The sequence below is a fragment of the Lissotriton helveticus genome, chromosome 3_1, assembly GCF_964261635.1.
Source record: "Lissotriton helveticus chromosome 3_1, aLisHel1.1, whole genome shotgun sequence".
Lineage (NCBI taxonomy): Eukaryota > Metazoa > Chordata > Amphibia > Caudata > Salamandridae > Lissotriton > Lissotriton helveticus.
The window spans coordinates 614,784,945-614,799,738 of record NC_136061.1 but is presented as its reverse complement, the minus strand read 5'-3'; the positions used below and the strand labels follow the sequence as shown (position 1 = coordinate 614,799,738).

The following is a 14,794-nucleotide window of genomic DNA, read 5'->3' as shown; positions in this document are numbered from 1 at the left end:
ACCACCGCCCCCCACCACCACCCTCCGCGCCTGGACTCCTATCAGCACCGAAGACACCGTCCGCACGATGAACTCCATCCACTCCGGATCTCCGACCGACCCTTGCCCTCACCACGTCTTCAACAAGGCCGACGCTGTCATCGCACCCCACCTGCGGGACATCATCAACACCTCATTCGACACCGCCACCTTCCCTGAGAGCTGGAAGCACGCCGAACTCAGCGCTCTACTCAAGAAACCAACAGCGGACCCCACCGAACTGAAGAATTACCGCCCCATCTCGCTCCTCCCGTTTCCAGCCAAAGTCATCGAGAAGACCGTCAACAAGCAGCTGGCCGCCTTCCTTGAGACGAACGGATCCCTCGACCCCTCACAGTCTGGCTTCCGAGCCAACCACAGCACCGAGACCGCCCTCATCGCTGCCACCGATGACATCCGAACCCTGATGGATAACGGAGAAACAGCGGCGCTCATCCTCCTAGACCTCTCCGCGGCCTTCGACACCGTCTGCCACCGCACCCTAGTGCAGCGCCTCTACGACGTCGGAATCCAGGAGAAGGCACTGGAATGGATCATCTCCTTCCTCGACGGAAGAACCCAGAGAGTCCGCCTACCTCCGTACAAATCAAAGGCCACCGAAGTCATCTGCGGCGTACCCCAAGGATCCTCGCTGAGCCCAACCCTCTTCAACGTCTACATGAGCCCCCTCGCGGCCATCGCACGCCAACACAACCTGAACATCATCTCCTACGCCGACGATACCCAGCTGATCCTCTCCCTTACCAACGACCCCGCCGCCGCCAGAGCCAACCTCCACGAAGGAATGAAAGAAGTAGCCGAGTGGATGTCGACCAGCCGCCTGAAGCTGAACTCGGACAAGACGGAAGTCCTCATCCTGGGATCCTCGCCCTCCGCCTGGGACGACTCCTGGTGGCCCCCCGCCCTGGGAACTGCACCCAAACCGACAGACCACGCACGCAACCTGGGCTTCATCCTGGACTCCTCCCTCTCCATGACCAAGCAAGTCAACGCAGTCTCCTCGTCGTGCTTCAACATCCTGCGCATGCTACGGAAAATCTTCCGGTGGATCCCCACCGAGACCAGGAAGACTGTCACCCAGGCCCTCGTCACCAGCCGACTGGACTACGGCAACGCCCTCTACGCCGGAACCACCGCCAAGCTCCAGAAGAGACTCCAACGGATCCAGAACGCCTCAGCCAGACTCATCCTCGACATCCCACGACACAGCCACATCTCCGGACACCTAAGAGACCTGCACTGGCTCCCGGTCAACAAGAGAATCACCTTCCGTCTCCTCACCCACGCACACAAAGCCCTACACGATCAAGGCCCGAGCTACCTCAACAACCGCATCAACTTCTACGCTCCCAAACGACACCTCCGATCAGCCAGTCACGCCCTCGCCGCCGTCCCCCGCATCCGAAGAACGACAACAGGAGGAAGGTCCTTCTCCTACGTGGCTGCCAAGACCTGGAACTCCCTCCCGACCGACCTGCGCCTGACCCAAGACCACCTCGCCTTCAGGAAGAAGCTCAAGACCTGGCTGTTCGGGCAGTAGCAGCACCCCCCCCTAGCGCCTTGAGACCCTCCGGGTAAGTAGAGCGCTCAATAAATGTCTATGATTGATTGATTGATTGATTGGGGTACCCTCTAGAAATTAATTTGTTCTTTAGTATTTCTGCTTCTCTGAGATAGTCTTCCTTGTGAGCACAGTTCCTACGCACTCGCAAGAATTGCCCAAATGGTAGTCCATCTCTCAGGGCTCTAGGATGGTGGCTTTTGTAAGATAATAGAGTGTTCCTCTCAGTGGGCTTCCTGTGAAAAGATGTGTATAGTTTGCCTTCTGTGTGTTGGATGTTGAGGTCTAGAAAGGTACTAGAGGATTTATGTAGGGTTGCAGTGAATGTCAAATGCGTTTGGATTCGGTTGAGGTAGGAGACAAATTCATTAAAGTTCTCTTTGCTACTGTTCCATACTAGAAAAATATTGTCTATGTACCTGTGCCAACATTTGATGTGTGCTTGTTGGGGGTTGAAATTGCTCAGTGCATAAGTCTGTTCCACATGATTCATATAGATATTTGCTAAGTTTGGAGCAAAAACCGCCCCCATGCTGGTTCCAGAGCATTACTGGTAGTATTGACCATTAGACACAAAATAGTCTGTAGCGCTACACGTAGTAGTGAGATTATGAAAGTAAATGTAAATGTAAATGTACAGGAATTTATATAGCGCAAATCACCAAGCGGTTTCTAAGCGCTTGCTTAGGGAACCCGTCCTGGTATTCCCCTGTGAGATAACCCCGGCAGGGTATCCACAAGGTGAAAGCCAGGCATCCCGCCGCGAGGGGCCGTTGTGGAGATTAAGCAAGCTATTGCCCAGAGTCGCAGAGTGTGAACCCGTGAGTTGAGTAGGCACCAGAGCGAGAATTGTCGAGTCCATGGACATTTTAGGACTCAAGACCCCGCCGAGCCGGGAATTGAACCCTGGTCCCGGGCTGATCTCTTCTTCCAGGTCTGCCTCCTCTAACCAGTGAGCCACACTTCTCCATATGCGAAAGGGGTTGGCACAGCCACCGGTCTTGGTCTAGTGTCTAACAGTTGTTCAATGATGGCTATACTTTCATTTTGGGGTATATTGGTGTAGAGAGATGATATGTCCAGGGTGGCCAGCAGGGCCGGACTGGCTACCGGGCAGTTGTGTGTGCTGCTGAGCAGGGGGATGATTTCCTCGTGATATGGGCGTATTTCGTTGATGGGGACCTGCGTGCGCTTTGAAAAAAAAAAAGCAAAACGAATTTCGTTTTGCACACACAGGTCCCCATCAACGAAAGCATCCCCCTGCTTGGCCGCACACACAACTGCCCGGTAGCCAGTCCGGCCCTGGTGGCCAGCCAATCTGTGGTGGTATCGAATGTCAGTCCTTCAACCAGGTTGATCATGTGGATGGTGTCACATACATAGCTATCTTGTCCTGGTACAAACTCTTTGATAAAAAAGTCAATGTACCTGCCAATAGGTTCCAGGATGGTACCACATCCGGAGAGAATGGGTCTCCCTGGTGGGTTCGTGAGGTCTTTGTGTATCTTTGGCAAAGTGTACAGGACAGGGGTCCTAAGGTTTTTGGCATTAAGATATTCAAACTCTTTTTTGGTAAGGAAGCCCTGTTTCAGGCCTTCAGTAGTGATGTGCATTATTGTGTTGCGGATGTCAGATATGGGATTTTGGGTTAGTATTTTGTAGTGTTTGCAGTCAGTGATCTGTTTAGTAATCTTATTATCATAATCAGATCGTTCCTGTATTACGATACCCCCACCCTTGTCCGCTGGTTTGAGTATGATGGAGGTGTCAGTTTTGAGAGTGTTGAGGGCTTGACGTTCCTGCAGTGTGATATTGTAGGGTGTGAATAGTTTCGGGTTTTTTAGGACATCTACACTGTTAAGGATATTTTTTTCAAATGTGATCAGTTCAGGGGCATCATCCTATTCGAGGGGTAGAAGGTAGAAGGTGGTCTAAGTCTTGTGACAGACTCATGTGTGCTGTATTCTCGATCTTTAAAAAATAATTTGAGGCAAATCTTTCTAAAAAATTGGAATAGTTCTGCCTTGAGATTGAAAAAATTGTTTTTCTCTGTAATAACAAAGGAGAGACCTTTACTGAGTGGTGAACTTTCCGATGAGGATAGTGTGTGTTTGGATAGATTAAAGATTAATTCTGAGCACAGCACATAGGAAATGCAATATAAGATAAGAATGAATGTTGCAGTTAAGAGAGCACTCAATCAAGGGACCAGTTCACTTCTAAACTGATACATTTGTAACATCCAAGTTTACTGCCATCATTACTTACCCCACAGGTACGTGGACATCTACAACCCCTATCAGAGTATTGTAGTTTGTAGCAATCCGCACTAAAATCCACCGAAATGGTTTTATGAAGCAGAACGCCGTAAACTGTGCATAGGATGAAAGGGAAGCTCAACCTTCTCAAATGCAACTTCAACAGGCAAGGCTGTCATCAACAACAAACTACACCTAGTCATGCCACACATCGTCACCCTTAAAAAACGCATGTCCGCCACCATGTCAGCCGACGCAAAGCCACTCTGTGCACTAAAGTATAAGGCTACTGCTTCTCTCCAAATTCTTACCATTAGCGCATCAAAACCCACACACACAGGACTATAACAACGCATCATGACAGCCTGCATACCCCCACAAGTGGCAGTGGATACCAAATGGGCATATGGCTGATGACACTACCACAACAATGCCGGGAACAGAAGTAGTAGGATAGGTCTACAATCAGATGTACTTCCCCATCAAATGAACTATTAGGGTTATCAAACAGCAATTCAAGGGCCTTCATCAAGAACCGTGTGAGGGACAAGTGTGTTTCCTGAATAGAAAGAACCTGCTGCCGGATTGCCTCATGCACTAAGACCACTAATAGATGGGTACCAATCCTGGCTGATGATGGGCAAGGTCTTCCAGGGCCATATGCACATGAGCATTGACAGCCCTGATGAAGTTGTTGGGTTGCACACCCATATGCGACAAAACATGCGTTGGCTAAAAGTGAATAGCCAGAAGGCAGATGATAAAACCACCAAAGAAAAACTGAAGTTTATGATTATATATTGTACTGTCATTTGATTAGTTTGAGTGTGTTTAAGGTCGTGTGACTAACTACTGGTATCATTCCACTTAGGTGCTTATCTGTTCAAGTCTGGGACAATTTTTTTTCTTTCCAGGTCGTCTTTGTTGAAGCTTCGCTTTTGGTGGGTTCCTCATGGCAGCTTAAAGGCCTTATGATTCTCCTGTGCGGTGCCCGTTGCTGCCTGCATTTTATTGCATAGTTCACTCAGTCTTCACGTGGTATCACGCCCACCACCTCCCGTTTGCCGCTGCTTGAATTTTTTTTTGTTAGCTTGCACTCCATCTTTTTCTGAGCTGTCTGAAACAACAACATGAAGTAGAGTGGACTGTACTATAATATCCAGAAAAGCGAGGGAAGTTTATTTGTTCAAGTGAAGATCATTTTAACCAGGTTTGGATTGGGGACACAATTCAACCCGCATTCGTAAATTGCGACCTTGCAGTAATTGTTATCAGGCTGATAAAGGAGAAGAGCAGACACGGATGTATCTCCACTGCTTGCATGGAGTGGAGGAGGACAAAAACCGAGGCCCATCCTCGCTGGCCCTCTGAAACCCCCACCTCTCCATGCTCCAGTCCTCTCCCCTGCTGCAGGCCCCTGAAAAGTAAGTGCTAATGGGTTCCCATCAGCACCTCCTTGAGGCCTCCATCACACCCGGACTGAGGCAGGCACACCTCTTGATGTGGCAGTCTGAGCAGACTATTGCCATTCTTCCACTGACATTAGTCCGCTGGCCTGACTGTAGCTGCATGGGGTCGTGTTTTGTCAAGGGTGTAACAGCCTTTCATGCTGTACACCAGTGTTACATCTAGTTTGATTGTATTTCCACGTGCTTACATGCGCGTGCTGGTACTTTGTGTGTTCTATGTTATTCACGTACTTGCATGCACGTGCTGGTACTTTGTGTGTTCTATGTTATTCACGTGCTTGTATGCACGTGCTGGTACTTTGTGTGTTCTATGTTATTCACGTGCTTGCATGCACGTGCTGGTACTTTGTGTGTTCTATGTTATTCACGTGCTTGCATGCACGTGCTGGTACTTTGTGTGTTCCATGTTATTCTTTGAATACTCTGTCTCATGGCACGAGCCTGATGTTCTACGTTGGAGCATCGGATGAGGCCGTTGAGTCAGAGTAGGAAAAGTGGACAGTTGCTCGGAGCTTCCCGGTGCTTGAAGACCTGTAACCAGTGGTACTTCCTTTTCCTGAATAAATCCTTTATTTTTACTACTCCTGCATCAGTCATTAATTGACAACCAGGGGTGGCGTCCCAAAAACCGTCCCACCAACTGGCCTCAGCCAGAGGCCCATCGGCCGATGCCCGATTGCCCGCCTGACCAATCCGAGGCTGACTTTAACGCTGCAACAGTAGCTGCTACTTCAGTTCTCTTCAAAGCTAATGACGGAATATTGTCACTTAGTACATATCCTATAGCTTAAAATGTTTTTCCAGTGTTACAAATCAACTTTCCGCTTTACTGTTTTTTTTGGGGTCTTGACCTGAGAAAATCTACTATGTGTATATATATATGTATACAGAGGTAACTCTAATCACTAGTATATGCAGTAGACCTTTGTACTCTCTACCATTCCTATGTGACTCTTAGAGTATATCCATTTGTATCTCTTCCTTAAGTGACTTTACTATTTGTACATTTGCAATTTTTCTTTCTGTTCGTATCTCTTCCTTGTGTGACTTTACATCTTGTACATTTGCAATTTTTTCAGTTTCTATCTTTTATGTAACGCATGTCTTCTGAGGCGCACTGGCCACTGCGTGTGGTGAGGTAGGGTTTAAAAATTTGGTGTTTTGAGGTTAGCGCTAATTTATCCAACTTTAGCGCAAATATTTGGCCATGGAGGCGGCAGCCTCGGTGCGGGAAGCTCTGCCCACCTTATGTGAGGCTGGGAGGGAGGACCTTATTGTTCCCGGTGTGTTGGCAGAAGCTTGTACATTTGCAATTTTTTCTGTTTGTATCTCTTCCTTGTGTGACTTTACAACTTGTACATTTGCAATTTTTTTTATTGTATCTTTTATGTAACTTATGTAATCCTAAGTCCTTATGTATCGCAACTGGTTCTTTTGTAAAGCGCTCTGACACCTTCGGGTAATGTTTGCGCTATATAAATTCGCATTAAATAAAATACAATACAATTTCACTACCCACCACCCCTTTTCCCGCGAGTTGGACCCATCCTGTTGCTGTAGGAGAGGATCTTGCCTGCGGCAGCTTAAAGGCATTGTGACCCTCCTTTATGGTGCCCATCGCTGCTAACATTTTATGGGCATTACCATACCCCCTTTGGGGCTGGCCGGCTGGCTCTCAGGATCCATTCTAAGCCTCTATGTGGACATGTTCACAGAGCCTGAGGAGTTTATTGCAGCATTCATCCCCTCCCACCGCCTCCTCCCATGTCACAGTATGCCCAGTCTTTGTTTCCTACTTACGTTTGCAGCATGTTTCTCAGCGTGTGTCCCACCCCAGCTATTTTTACAATATTCCATAGCAGTGCATATTTTTTAAAAGTGCAACAACACTGTAAAAGGTGACTGAGTCATATCGCATTTTTATTTACTTAAAGCATGTCTAAAAGCACATTTGCCATTACTTGGTATTTACCTGATGCAGGGTGCTGTATCTTGATTAGAGAAGCTCACTATGTTGACAGTGCAGTTTGGGTCCCTGTCATTACGAATACGTTTAACACTTCCCTATCTCTTACTATCCCTCCCTCATGGTCTTCTGAAGCATTAGTTCCTATTTTCAAAAAGGGAGCTTGATCGGTGCCCAAGTGCTACTGAGCAATTTCACCCATTGATAACATGATTAAAATTATTGGTAGAGTTATCTATGACCATTTGGTCGTGTGGGCAGCTGATAAGGTCATACTCTCCCCTTTTCAATTTGGGTTTCGTCCCTAATTAGGTACGAACAAACAATGTCTGAATCTGGCTTTGACAATCTTCAAATATACAAAGGCTAAGCGATTCCCCACATATTTAGAGTTTATGTATCTATCTACTGCCTTTGATTCAGTGAACAAAACCAATAATTTTAATGTTTAATGTTGCTGGATCAAGGCCTGAATCCCCCACTGGTCAACTTCTTCTTTTGTCTGCAATCAAACCTCACCACACGGATCCGTTTAACTTCGATTTGGAAGCTGTCTCCCAAATTCTCGTTAAAGAGTGGGGTGAGGCAGAGCTGCAGATTGGTGCCTTTATTATTTATTTTTATATAATAATGGTTTAACAGCTCATCTAGCCTCTTCCCACACAGATAAACACAGAATCGCAGGCTCTCGAGTCCCCGCTCTGTTTTACGCAGACAATGCAGTACTGTTGGCCCTTACTCCAAAAGCCCTGAGACATCAGGTGGACCTTTATGCATAAGTTGAACCTTGTTAGGACACAATGCTGTGGCAAACGGACAGACAAAGCTGCCTCTTCGATCTCCAGACTACAACCCCCATACAAACCCCGGCGGGAACTACGTTACCCATCATGCTGTGCGCGGCGCATGCGCGAGGCATGCACGCGGAAGTGCCGGCATAAAACGGACCGGGATGCAGAGACAGCCGTCGGATATTTTCGGGACCACAGTCGGAATCTGTGCCACTACCAGGTGAGCCGTACCTCTGGAGAGACGTTCACTCGACTCTTGTTCCTTGCGCTGAGAAGCGCCTCAGCCCTCTGTCCCCGCTCGAGGGTTCGAGCACTGACTTCGCGCATTGAAGCGCCACAGCCCCTTGTCCCCGCTCGAGGGTTCGAGCACTGACTTCGCGCATTGAAGTGCCTCAGCCCCTGTCCCCTCTCGAGGGTTCGAGCACTGACTTCGCGCATTGAAGCGCCTCAGCCCCTGTCCCCGCTCGAGGGTTCGAGCACTGACTTCGCGCATTGAAGCGCCTCAGCCCCTGTCCCCGCTCGAGGGTTCGAGCACTGACTTCGCGCATTGAAGTGCCGCAGCCCCCTGTCCCCGATCGAGGGTATCGAGCAACAGAACCAGCGCATTGAAGCGCGGCGGCTCCCTGTCCCCGCTCGAGGGTTCGAGCGGACAGAAAGAGGGAAACCGCCAAGCAAACCGCAGTCCCCGCTCGAGGGTATCGAGTGACTATGAACTCGTCCCAAGAGTATTAAGAACATCAAATCCCTGTTCGAGGGTTATCGAACGCGTGGGCTAAACCCCTTTGATTTCCCGGAAACCTTTCCATTTGCCCTCTGTAGGATGATGTCGGGACCGGCATCGCTGCAGAGGACGAACTAGGGATTAATCTGTCCTTACCATCTCAAACCCTGTTCGAGTGGCATTGCCGGCCACTACTTAGCACGGTGTCCTCAGTTGGGTGGCTGTCGGGACGGGCAGTCGTGCAGAGGACGGTTCGACGCCCATATTATCAGCTTCTGCCCCGCCCCATCTGTACCAACAGCTTTGCGGTATTTCATGTACTCACTTGTTTGATTAAACCCTGGTTAATCTCCGCATTCTACGTCTCTGTAAGTTTGTACGAAAAGCAAGGCCAGAAGGCTGCACACCACTCAACCCCGGGGTACTCAGGGGGTTACAAACCTTAACACTAATTATTTCAAGTTGCACATCATGTCCTGTGGCACAGGCAAACTAAGATTAAATAAAAGCAGTATTAATGGCCGGGTTCTGGCATCTGTCAAGAATTTTCGTTACCTGGGATTAAATTATAGTTCTTCAGGGTCATGGAACCCCCACTCTGTTAAGCAAAACCGAGGGCACAGTAAGCAACCTCATTAGACCACAAATTAGGGGGACATTGTTTCCACCTTTGAAAGTGTTCAACTCTCAATGCATTAGTGTGGCCACTTACGGACCGAGATTTTGGGGTTTTAGCAAGTGCGGCTCCATTCTGGCAGAGGAAAACCGCTTTCTTCTTAGGCTTTTGAGCGCTCCTCCATCTACCCCCACTCTCACCAGGCACTTTGAGCTAAACCAGGGTTGTTATTAAGGATACAATCCAGATGGTGCCGCTTTTATTATAAGTTAGCATCTGGTTGAATCCAGCCGCCAAACTTTGTAAGGACATTATACCTGACTGTATGATGTTGGACAATGTTTCCTCCATACCATGGCTGAGCTAATTGCGAGATACTTTTGGCTCCCTCTGCATACCCTGGTGGTACTCTGAACCCAGCCGCATTCCCAATAATGCCAAGTCCGAGGTGAAATCATTATTTAAGGCCCACTGAGCAAATATTATGTTGAAATCTGAGCTATCCAAAGCCCTTGGTGCAGCAATATTGTGGTCTCTTTTATACCGACGACTGCCTGCTGTATTTGGCCTTGGAATTGACCAGATGGTAGCGGTCCTTACTTTTTAGTTTCAGAGCTGGTACAATCTACTGGTCTCTTTTTTTTTAAACATTTCTTAGATTCAGAAGGGAGTATGGTCTCCCGTTGTCCGTGTGATAATCACACTGACCAATCTTTGTGGCACTTTATGTACTTTTGCAATTTGCACAGTTTAGCACGACAGCACTTTCTGACTCCCCTATGAAGGAGGCTAGGCCTTCAACACAGCAGTCCCACTCTCCTCCACTTACAATCTCTTTGCTCTCTGGAAATAGTTTTTTCTGTCTGTGCCTTCTTGAAAGCAGCACTTTGGACCAGACAAACTATGTTGGGTTAGTGCAACAGAACATTATGCGCAGTGTGGCAAAGTGCACTGAACGCCGTAGATACGTGGGGTTTTATTAATTAATGGGGGGTAGTAGGTGCACATGGCGGACCCTCTTTTGAGGTTTATTGCCCTCTCTCCATCCCCCGCTTTTGGTGCTTTAATCACAGCTTTTACCCCTTATTTTGTAACAGTGGACTTCAATCTGATCCTGTTATTGTATCTTAGGTTCTCTTTTACATTTCTGATGTGTGTTGTATCTTTTTGACCTATCACTTTTGAATCCTGAACACCACCAGTGCACTTCACTAAACACCTCTTTAACCTTTGCTTGTCTTTTCTGTTTGAACGCTCTTAGCTATGTGCAATATTTCTATGTAATGTTATGGTCACGTTGCTCAGCCAGTCTGGTTATTTGATGTATTAGCTATCATGTTTTGTCCTGTACTTCAAAAGTCTCTTTTAGTACTTTTAAATATTCCTCATTATATCATCATTTTAAATTTCTAAACAATAAGAACCAAGGAGTGTCCAAGTAAACACCCGAATTTTAGCACCATTTTTGCTATTCAAATGTAGAAAAAGAATTCTCAGCAGGCTTGCTTGATGATTTCATCCAACAGTCTTTTTTTTAGTATTGCTTCATAACATCCACTTGCATTGATGAATCAATTTTTAGTCATTCATAGAAATTGTTCAAAGGCAAAAATTATTTTCCAACTGCTACAGCCTACGCGTTTTGTCCCCTCAGGGACATCATCAGGGCTGTAAAGAATATATGAATAAAACAGACATAACTAATATGATCTGATCACAACCAAATCAATCCATAGTAGTAACAACACAAAAACCCAATATTTCATACTCTTGCCTATATACCATTCTAATGCCTTGACCTAATGGATATTATTCTGAACACAGCCTGCCTATATGCCATTCTAACAAATCCATCTGTATATATTGAGGAATAGCCTAATTCTTCCATGGTGGTCACAATTTAACAAAATCATCTTTACATTGCACAACAACAGAATTAATTTTCCATCTTTAACTCCCTTTCCACTTTTGGGATATTCTCCGAGTACCTGAAATCATTCCATACTGCTTGTATATATCTATGCATGTCCTCACCTTAGAACAATGTTATGGTGTTCCCAAAATTGATGAGCAATTTTAAATCAGGATCCTAAATCCCCCATTTTTGTTCATATCAAAGAATGTCATGGTACACAGAGAGAATTCAAATTCCATGGCATAAAGAAAATTGAACCAGGTATACGGGGAGGGGATTGGGAATTGTTGATCAGAAAGGAAGAAGCTAAATGGATCAGCCGTTGTAGAGCGGTAAAAGAGGGGTAAATAGTGATTCTGAACTACATCATTTTTTATACGCCGGAATGATGATGAGTGTTTGTGCTTTCGTGAATAATTAGAGTAGGTAATTTGCTGGACCCGTGTAATTGCAGCTCACAGATATGAGGGGTTAATTTAGTTTAAAAAATAATAAAAATTATTGGTCCTCGGGTACTAAGCAGCGATTAATTTATATTTGTGATACAAGAGATAAAGCCATTTACCCTAAGACTAGCAGATATGTGAGAGTACAAGTTTATAAATTGAAAGAAATCGTGTGACTAGGAATAATTGAGTGTATAGATCGAGGAACATGTTGATAACAGTATTGGGTTTTAACATTATTGCAAGGGTAAACAGTCTGGATACACATTTGACTGCTGGGGAAGCCATTGGGTAATAAGTTGGAGGTTGGGTTATTCGTACTACGAAATGCAGTGGCTATATATAGTTCATATATTTATATCTTTTTTCTTTGAATAATTTTCTTCATTACAGAAATTAACCCCTTCGGTGCTCATGACGAGCTCAGCTCGTCATGAGGCACAGTGCTCCTGTGCTCATGACGAGCTGAGTTCGTCATGACCACACCCATTAACATTATGGTCCAGCACAGCAGAGGATTGACTCCAGCAGCCATGGTGTTAATTACGTTTATTTTCCACTGGTGATCCCTTAGGAGTAGGGAAATTAAAAGAAAAATGTATGCCGTGTGCTCGATCTTTGGAATTGGCCGCCATATGTAACCAACTTCCACTTCCTGCCAGTTGCGTGTTTAGTCTCATCAGTATCGCAGTAGGTGATAGAGCAGTACTTGTATTGGTTCATGAGAGCTGATTTGGGGGCTAAACAGAATGCACGTTGAGGATTGGTGGTCGTCACGAACAGGAAGTAATACGGTTTGTTGACGGCTGAGGCATGGGGTGTGTGCCGGAGCATTGAAATGCGATTGGCTGACTTTACGGGTTGTAAGTTAGCGGACCACGGAAGAAGCTTAGAACCGCGACTAGGGAAACATATTAGATACATTTCCGGCTGAGACATAGTTGATTGGGAATGGTTGGTTACACGAGACTAAGATAGCGGACCTCGGAGGGAACGGTGTTTTAGTTACGTTTTTTCCGCGGGAGATTGAGTTGAAAGGTGATTGGTCCATCGGGCAAATAAAGAAAGAAGGGGCACGGTTGATGCTTGACGACGGATTTATCGCACCGGTCGCCATAAGATGAGGACGTATGGAGCTGAATGCTACGAATAAGGTAAATGGGGTTGCAATATGAGACGGACATTGGACATTAAGGGGTGAATAGGACAGGGAAGTGTGGTTGATCTAATATTTAGCACTACTTTTCGGTTCGGTTTATAAATTTTAGACGATTTAAGAAGGTTGTATTTAACGGATTAGGGAGAAAAAGCGAGGGACAAGGTCCATGTCATATACAAGATTTTTTGCAAGTGGTTGGTTGCGGTGGACCACTCCAAGTAGTAGTGTCACAGCCATTATTGAAATAAGTGATATGAAATTAGGAAAGGATAATGCTATTCTCATTGATTCTGGGGAGGAACTTTACTCAAAATTATAGATGACTGGGGAAATTTCACTCTGTCGCTATAGGTAGATGTGGAATTGATGGAATTGAATTGAAATTCGAGCCTAGAATAAACGTCACTCAACTGGAGTAAGAAACATACAAGAGTGATATAGGTGAGCATACATTGTTTATTGAAGGGTACTGGCAAGGGAGGTGATAGTGTTTTCACAACATGATGGGACATTGGAGCACCACATTATATAATATGAATATGGTTCAATCAAATACATGTATATAGTCCCTTAGTAATTCCTATAGGGTGACTCCATCCGGCAGAATTCAATACAACTAATTTATCTGGGACACTAAGCACGTAGCTACTACTGACCTTGTCTTTCAAATGTAGGTGAGTTGAGTTAGAGATTATGGGGTTATAATATCAATTGTGTTAGTGGCCAGAATTGATGTACTTAGGAATGCTAATTTGTATGAATTAACAATTAAAACTCAACATGGATTTCTCTAATTGTAGGGGAAGTTTGAGTAAACGAATTGGTGACATATAGGATTGGTTGAGGATGATACGACTCTACAGGGTCACAACGCGATATGGATTCAATTTTGGGAACACCATAACATTGTTCTAAGGTGAGCACAAGCAGTATGGATAATGATTTCAGGTACTAGGAGAATATCCCAAAAGTGGAAAGAGGGTGAAAGATGGAAAATTAATTCTGTTGTTGTGAAATGTAAAGATGTTTTTGTTAAATTGTGACCACCATGGAAGTATTGGACTATTCCTCAATATATACAGATGGATCTGTTAAAATGGCATATAGGCAGGCTGTGTTCAGAATAATATCAATTAGGTCAAGGCATTAGAATGGTATGTAGGCAGGAGTATGAAATATTGGGTTTTTGTGTTGTTACTACTATGGATTGATTTGGTTGTGATCAGATCATTTTAGTTATGTCTGTTTTTTTATATATTCTTTACAGCCCTGATGATGTCCCTGAGGGGACGAAACGCGTAGGCTGTAGCAGTTGGAAAATAATTTTTGCCTTTGAACAATTTCTATGAATGACTGAAAATTGATTCATCAATGCAAGTGGATTTTATGAAGCAATAATAAAAAAAAGACTGTTGGATGAAATCATCAAGCAGGCCTGCTGAGAATTCTTTTTCTACATTTGAATAGCAAAAATTGCGCTAAAATTCGGGTGTTTACTTGAACACTCCTTGGTTCTTATTGTTTATGATTTTTTGCAAGTGGTTGGTTGCGGTGGACCACTCCAAGTAGTAGTGTCACAGCCATTATTGAAAAAAGTGATATGAAATTAGGAACAAGCAATTAATACGTCTCACTGTGCACAAACTTATTCCCTCATCGCAGAGCCAAAGTTTCATTTAAAATTTCTAAGTGTGTTTACAGCTATGTGCAATATTTTTATGTACATTTATGGTCTATTGTTTTTAAGACAGAATAAAGGTGTTTGATTGATTGATTGATTGACATAACTGTGTCTTATTGAGAGATGTCAGTTAACAGTGCAGATTGCATATGCCAATCCTTCTACCTGGCCC

General features: G+C 45.2%; 1 protein-coding gene across 1 annotated transcript in view; it reads right to left on the bottom strand.

Moving 5' to 3' along the window:
- The window catches only part of VWC2L (von Willebrand factor C domain containing 2 like), a 551,961-nt gene that overhangs the window by 88,674 nt on the left and 448,493 nt on the right, over positions 1–14,794 (bottom strand). The gene's annotated exons all lie outside the window — the stretch shown is intronic.